At 37.2% G+C, this 8,485-nt stretch overlaps 1 pseudogene; it reads left to right on the forward strand.

The window, feature by feature from the left end:
* The first annotated feature begins 3,968 nt into the window (after positions 1 to 3,968).
* LOC149013621 (dehydration-responsive element-binding protein 1A pseudogene) lies at positions 3,969 to 4,705 on the forward strand (annotated as a pseudogene).
* The last annotated feature ends 3,780 nt before the right edge of the window (positions 4,706 to 8,485 follow it).

Consider the following 8,485-nt stretch of genomic DNA (forward strand, 5'->3'; position numbering starts at 1 on the left):
AGATGCCTGGATAATTAGTAAATTTTCAGTTGCCACACCAATATAAGGACTAATCAATTCTGATACACTACTTACAGTGAATATCCATGCGTGCAGTCCAAATGTCACATAGTAGTACACTAGTACTTCCTCGAAAATAAATCCATTAAACAAAATACATCACATGGTAATACATATTATATTTATATCCTTACAACATATGATAAAACATGTAGCACAACAACAATAATTAAAAAAAATATATTATCAAAACAATAATTAATATTTGCACGAGAAAATTTGATATAGTAAATCATACATTTATTCATTGCACTAGAAATACAACAATATTCTCTAGTTTTTGCAATTAAAAAAAGAGGACCGCGTGTTGTCAAATTAGACCGCTATAATATCAAACCCCCCATATACTAATTTTATTTTTAGAATTTTTTTTTCATGGCACCCACTTAAGTGGAGCCTTAATTCTTGACTACGCACTTAAATGGACAAAATTCTAAACAATCCACTTTTCTTTTCTTTTTTAATTCTAAATACCCATTGTTAAGTTTCAAAGATTTGACCGTTAAAGTTTCAAATTTTATGAGTCAACGAACTAGAATACCCTGTTGCTTGTCAAATTGCAAAAATGCCCTCATATACCTTTTCCTCTTATTTGCTCTGTCTTCACGAAGAAGCTTCTATGAACAACATTCACCACTGTATCCTCCTCCTCCTCTGACTCCGGCAACCGTAAACCCTCTCTCTACAAGTTACCCCCACTCTCCTCGCCAATACAATTCACGAGAACCCTAACTGTAACTCCATTTCCTTTGTTTTTAATCTTAGTTTCTTCCTTCACCACCCATGAATCCCTCCGCTTCGTTTTTTTAGGTAATTTTCATCTGGACCCCCTGAGGTTTGATCTATGTCATTTTTAATCCAAATAAATTGACACTTTGCATCTGCTTCCCTGAGGTATCCAATAAGGTCAATTAAGGATAAATTATGATTTTTATGACCAAGATACCCTCATATCTATTCTACCGTAAGATTTGCATCATGTCTTCACAATTAAATCCAACAGTGAGAATAAAAAAGAATGGGGTATTTGCATGTTATAAATATATGAACTATTAAATTTTTGAATATAAAAATATTTTTAAATTTTACAATTTAATGATTTAAAGTTTCTGCAGTACTTTGTTTTTGTTTTTTGTTTTTATTTTATTTTTTATTTTTCACATAACAGCTCCTTTGCTTGCAGCGTTTCCTTGGTGCACACCGCAGAACAACTCCAGCTTTGGGTACAAGTTCTTTTGCATCGAGCTTGATAGGTACGTCTATACGGCAGAGCCGGATGGCAGGTCCGATCCGCATTTTCGCTGCTACCATCGTTACAGCTGTAGGAGTTATGTGTCCACCCTTGAGGCGTGTTGTTTGTCCCCCTATGTGGGTGTTATATGTCTGTCTCCCTGTGTGGGTGTTGGTGCTTTTTTTGTGTTTCTGTTCTAAGGGTTTCATGGACATGATCCATTTTGGGCTTGACCCAACCCTTACCCTGGCTGACCCTGTCTATTGCATGTACGACAGTTTGATCCTTGTCCGCTCCTTGGTTCGGTTCGAACCTTGTGTTCTCATGCAGTTATGTTTGTATTTCTTTTAGTTATATGAATGAAGTGCGGTTTACCATATATACTTATCAGAACCTAAATCTTATAAATCTTTGCATCATCTTGTTAAACAAGGCTCTTTACGTCTCAATCATGAAGGCATAATCTAATCCATTCTAACCATTCCTAACCATTATTTTATACCTTTAAACTATGAGGAAAGCTCTCTGGCATTATTTTTTTGTTGATGCCGCATAAAGGTTGTTAGGAAGTGAACAAGGATAGAGCGCCCAGTTCTTCCAACTCACCTAGCCATTCCACTAATAAGAGATGGCTTTTTATTTTTATAATAACAAAGAAAGTCAGTGCTCACCCCAACCAAACCCTTGATGAGATTGATTCAAGTAGTTGGCATCCAATTATCTTGGACCTCAGCAGATTTTGTAGAAGATCATGCCAAAGCCATTTGAGTTCTGTTTAACCCCATCAATTACCTTAATAGAGGAGGATGCAATGATCTGAACTTCCTGAAAGCTTGCTCCTGAAGACAGTTGAAAATGGGAAGGAAATGTCTGAAGGCATTTAATAATTTGACAAAAGAAGGTAATTTGGTCAACTGACCACTAAAATTTGAAAAACTAATGGTCAAACTATGAAAACCAAACAATAGGCAACTTAGAATTTTCAGAAGAATATAAAATGAGCAATTTGAAATTTTACTAATTAAGGCCAACTTAAGTGAAAAAAAAAAAGAGAAAAACTTATTTTTATGTTTTTAAATCACTTGGACAGCCTCCGAAAGGAAAACCTTTAATATTTCGGTGTCATTTTTCTTGTTTTCTCAAAATAGGTAAACGCAAGAAAAAAAAAGGTCAATCACATGAAATCTCGTATTTGTCTTAGAATTCCATTAAAGGAAAACTTGAGGTCACTTCACCCGATCTCATGTGTGTGATCATAATACATTTTGGAGGGTTATATCCATGCTTTCTGATTATTGAAACTTGAGAGAGCCAAATTGAAACTTAATCCATTGGATAGTCTGCATTCATTTTGAAAATTGATTCATCACTTTCTTTGTTCCATATTCTAGATATTCTCTCTTGTTAATTTCCCCAGTTTCCTTTTGTAGATATGTAGAGAGATAGGTCTCTGGTTCTCCAGCTTTTCTGCATATCGAACAAGAAAACCTCTGGGCAAGTTGCCCTCTCACCCTCTCACCCTCTCACCCTCTCACTACTTTCTTTGAACTGATCTCAAAAGAGTGGAACTCCATATCAGAAGTTCAGAACCTAAATCTTATAAATCAAAATGGGTCTCTCAAGCCTTCCTGCTCCATCTGAAGGTGTTCCTTTGCATCATCTTGGTAAACACGGCTCTTTACATCTCACTCATGAAAGGCATAATCCGATCCATTCTTCAAGTAGTCGGCATCCGATTATCTTGGACCTCAACAGATTCTGTAGAGATCATGATAGAGCCATTTGAGTTCTGTTTAACCTCATCAAATACCCTGATAGAGCAGAGGATGCAATGGTTCTAAACATCCCAGAAGCTTGTTCGTAAAGACACTCAAAAAATGAGAGGAAGATGTGTGAGGGCATTTTAGTAATTTAACAAATAAAAAGTATTTTGATAATTTGACCACTAAAATTTGAAAAATTAATGGTCAAACTTAGGCTTAACGGTTGGTAACTAAAAATTTTAAAAAATAGTTTAAAATTTTATTCACGTAAATAATTAAGAATTACTCTTATTTTTATGTTTTTAAATCAATTAGATGGCCCTTCCGGAAAGGACAACCTTTAAATTAGGGTGTCACTTCTTCGCATACCAAAACGGATCAAATCGGCGAGGAATTGCGAAACTCGGTCATGGATGAGAATCGCCCACTCTAAAGAAAGTATCTTCTCAATCTTTTGGGAACAACGGAACAGAAGCGATCGTTGATAAGACAAATATGGGTAGTTTTTTCCTGTTGAGAAAAAGTGTATCGTTTTTAGTTTTTACCACAAAAAAAAGGTAAAAGAGAACTAGTGGATTGAATTGAGTGGATTGTTGTCGTCTCTAACTCTTTACCGAAAAAAGTAGTATTGTATTATTGTTGTTGTCGAGAGTTCGACGAAACTGTTGTAAATGCCGACGTCATATCTAAGATTAGGAGTTTAGGACACGCGTCATAAATCTACGGTCACTTTAGGGGAAAGCAGCTCAGTTATTTGAGGGCCCGCGTCCCAATCGTATTACCTCTTTCCACTGTCCTCACTCTCTCTAGTCAGAATAGTCTCTACGACTCAACCCTCGCTTCCCTCTCGCTCTATATATACTCTCCTTCACAACCTCAAACCCAGTAAGCAACCAAACCACTTCATACTTGTTTCAAATCTTCACTAGCAAAACCACTTTCTGTGATTGAAGTTGAAACCATGTCGTGCAATTCAGAATCTCGATCATTCGAACTGTCTGGCGGCGGCGGCAGCCGCCGTACTGCACTCTCCGACGAAGAGGTTTTATTAGCTTCAGATCAACCCAAAAAACGTGCAGGGAGGAAAAAGTTTAAGGAGACGAGACACCCTGTGTACAGAGGTGTTCGACTGAGGAATTCTGGTAAGTGGGTTTGTGAGTGTAGAGAGCCTAATAAGAAGACGAGAATATGGCTTGGTACTTATCCTACCGTGGAAATGGCTGCTAGGGCTCATGATGTTGCAGCATTGGCTCTCAGGGGTCGATCTGCTTGTCTTAATTTTGCAGATTCTGCGTCGCTGTTACGCTTGCCGGAATCTACTGATGCTAAGGATATACAGAGAGCGGCTGCTGAAGCTGCAGAAATGTTTAGACCTGCGGAAACTGAGGAAATCTGTAGCAATGAAATGAACATCGAAGGGAATGAGGCTGCCTCTACTTCACTAAACAATGCTGCCGCTACGACTCCTACTTCAAGATTTTCAACAAGTTTCATTGACGAGAAAGAAGAAGAAGCAGATTCGGTGGTTGGAATGGGACTTCAAGATATGGCGTTACACTCTCCTACTCATCTAGGAGGTGGGTTCCATGGGTTCCATTGGGAAGACGATGAAGTCGATGCTGACATGTCTTTATGGAGTCACTCCATTTGATCTTCTTTTCTTCCTCAATTTCTTTTCATTCTTTTATTCTTCGCCAAAAAAAACAGGGTGAGAAACAGACTTTTTTATTTTTTAATTGATTTATTCATAGTCAATTAGAATAATGCTTGAACATCAACCCTTTTCATCGTTTTTGTACCAATAAAAAGGGTGTTAGAACAGCTTTGTAAATTTGTTATACATAGTCTATTAATAAAAGTTTTTTGCTCCAACCAGTTCCGTGGATTATGTTTCTGATGGTTTGTTTCAAGTTCTTTGCCTGCAACTCATCGCCTTAGTTGTGATCACTTGCTGCACACAAACGCGTCAACTGCAATTGCCTTCTATAATAAAACCACTGATCGTAAGGGAAGAACCAGTTAAGTCTGGGTGTTTTGAGTTTACATTTACTCGTGTTTCTGTTTTAGTTTCGCTCACTGATTTATTACTCGAGTCGTATACTAAATTATGAGTTCTACTCCCACTCTTTAACTGTTGTAACTATCTCATGAGGTTCCTATTCCGTGATGGAGACAGGTTGAATCTTTCCTGGCTTCAACAGATCATCTCTTCTCTCCATCGTTCTCACCCTTCTTTTCCATCTGAAAGGTAGTGGTTACACACGCTGCTTCATAACATTCACTATAGCATTTCTTAATGGCTATAAAGAAAATGACCCATCACCTAAAATAGACTTTTACCTATTTTCAAGCTAAATAAAAGGAACCTCAGCAGGACAGATGCAATTGGCATGTCTCAAACTGGGTTGAAATGACGAAATGAAGAACTGATGCAGAACAATTTGTGTTTGATTTGGTTTCCAATTCAGTAAAGTTTGTTTCTTAATAACTAGTTTGATTTGGTTTCCAATTCAGTAAAGTTTGTTTCTTAATAACTAGTTTGATTAGGTTTCAGAGTTTAGGTAGTCTTTCATTTAGTTTTTGTTCGTTTCCTGGTTTAAAATCTCTTTCCAGTTAAGCAGATTACACAGTTGAAATTATTACTGCCTCTTGGGGTATAAGAACTAGAAGAGTTCTACGCTGGCAGGTCTAGAAGAACCCACACTGCAGATGACTTTGAAGAGTCTTCTTCCTCCCCCATCTCACCCATGTTGATGTTCCCATGGAAACTTCTCCCCATCAAAGGGAAAATAAAGAAAAGAAAAAAATAACATAACAGATTGATAAAGAAAAGCATGGTTAGATTCTCCAGTTCACATTTGTGAACTGTGAGCAGATTTAATGAACTAAAACCATCAGATGAAATAAACTACCCTAACTTTAATTACACATATGTACCAGTCCACTTGGTTGAAGTTGGAATCAGAATTCTGCAATGGTTAAGTAGTTATCTCACTTCCCCGTACACCACAATCCCTAAAAGCTTGGACCCCTAGAAAACTAGAACTTATTTCAATGCTCTTTGAGCGAATGGAAAAATATGAATGCTTAAAATGGTCCAAAAATACACCACCAGTACCAAACATCAGATGCCTTGATAATTAGTTAATTTTCAGTTGCCACCAATATAAGGACTAATCAATTCCGATACACTACTACAGTGAATATACATGCGTGCAGTCCTAATGTCACAGAGTAGTACTTCCTTGAAGTGGTTCTATTAACTTTTTTTTTTTGGTTAATAATTTTTTAGAATATATGAATCCATTTGTGTTGCTCTCGAATCTGCACTGGTCTTGAGTCAGTTCAAAGATGAACTGAACTTTTTTTTTTTTTTATCTTAAACTAGATGACTGTATAAGAAATGAACTGCGAGAGTGGGCTGCCTCTGTGGACGGAAAACCACCTCAAATAATTAAGTCAAATTCCTAATAACACAAAACTTTATAGTGAGAGGTTTAGAATTCAAAGAGCATTTAATGCTAAAAGTTCTTGCAGGAGAGTAAATGCTCTTTTGTTCTCATCTCTATTCTATCTTTCATCTGTTACCTTTATACTAAGAATCCACGATGTCCCTGTGGAGAAGATTCCCTGCGCCCTTAGATTGGCATATGCTCGTTGAAGAGTCTAGATTGAATGTAACGCTTGACTTGCTGGAGAAGCCAAAGCCTGAATCTTCTTCAAGAAGCCACAAGTGCAATATATCTGGCTTTAGATATTATCCGAAATATCCTTTCACATTTTCCCTTGATTTGACATTCAATTAATGCGTGTTGGGACCTTGACCGTACTGAGGTGGCCCAAGATCTCGCCCCAGATCCCGGCTTGAACGAGTCTCCCTGGTGGCTTGACTTGGGGGTGGAATTGTTGGGACTTCAGCCGTACTGAGGTGTCCCAAGATCTCGCCTTAGATCCGGCTCAAACCATGATGCTCGTTGGCTGAACTATAAGTAAAATAAAGTTGCATCTTCTCCATAAGTCCGAGCTTTTGGAGTAATAGCAAGCGCTAGATCCTACAATGCGGATTGATGTCTTGGCAACTGACGTTAAGTTCTCCAGACCTGGGAATTATGCACATTTATTGCTTTGATGCATCTAGTTATTCCCCGAGAAGTAACATTTCAGATGTCATCACATGAACTTTTCTTCCGTAAAGTGACAATGCCTATGTGGCACTTACATAAAGCTGGCCTCCTCGAAATGTAACTTTTTGGAATGAACCTAGCGGTTCATTATGTCTTTTTGATTGAACTAGTATTAAAAATCATTCGTACTAAATGGTTCACTCTGGTTCGTTGGCCTCATCCGAATTAGGTGTAACAATTTGTAAGTTGGTTTTTACAGAGTAAAAAGCAGATAGAAGCCTCAAGTTGAAGGGCACTATGTTTTAGCCAAGCCTGTTAACCAACCCATCAACTATGGCTATCTCCATGTCTGGGCAACCGAAGATGTTGGAGGGGTTTGAATGTTGATGTGACACCAAGAAAATGGTATATATATATATATCCTTGCAACAACAACAATAATTAAAAAATATTCTCAAAACAATAATTAATTTTGTCATGTGCAAAATTGATATAGAAAATTATATATATTTATTTAATATACTAAAATTACATCAATATTCTCTAGTTTTTGTGATTGAACTGGGAGACCATGCATCGTCAAACTAGTCTATTATAATATCTAACCCCATATACTAATTCTATTTTTAGAGTTTTTCTCATGGCACCCACTCAAGTGGGGTCTTAATTCTTGACTGTCCACTTAAGTGGGTAAAATTTCAAAGCCCACTTTTCACCCAATCTCAGGTGCGTGATCATAACACATTTTGAAGGGGTTTCATCCATGCTTTCTAATTATTGAAACTTGTGAGAACCAAATTGAAACTTAATCCACTGGGTGATTTGCATTTATTTTGAAAATTGATTCATCTGCATTCCATGATTTTCTTTGTTCCATATTCTAGATATTATCTCATGTTAATTTTCCCACTTTCCTTTTGCAGATATGTAGAGAGACTTGTCTCTGGTTCTCCAGCTTTTCAGCATATCAAACAAGAAAACCTCTGGGCAAGGTGACCCTCTCACCTGATCACTACTTTTTTTTAACTGGTCTCAAAACATTGGAACCCCATATCAAAACCTAAATCTTATAATTTAAAATGTGTTTCTCAAGTCTTCCTGCTCCATCTGATGGTGTTCTTTGCATCATCTTGGTAAACACGGCTCTTTACATCTCAATCATGAAAGATAAAATTCAATTCATTCTTCAAGTATTTGGCATCCGATTATCTTAGACCTCATTAGATTCTCGTAGAGATCATGCCAGAGCCATTTGAATTCCATTTAACCACATCAAGACCCTAATAGAGGAGGATGAGATGGTTCTA

This window comes from Hakea prostrata, chromosome 6, assembly GCF_041222555.1.
Source record: "Hakea prostrata isolate BN-2017 chromosome 6, UWA_Hpros_2, whole genome shotgun sequence".
In the NCBI taxonomy this organism is placed as follows: Eukaryota; Viridiplantae; Streptophyta; class Magnoliopsida; order Proteales; family Proteaceae; genus Hakea; species Hakea prostrata.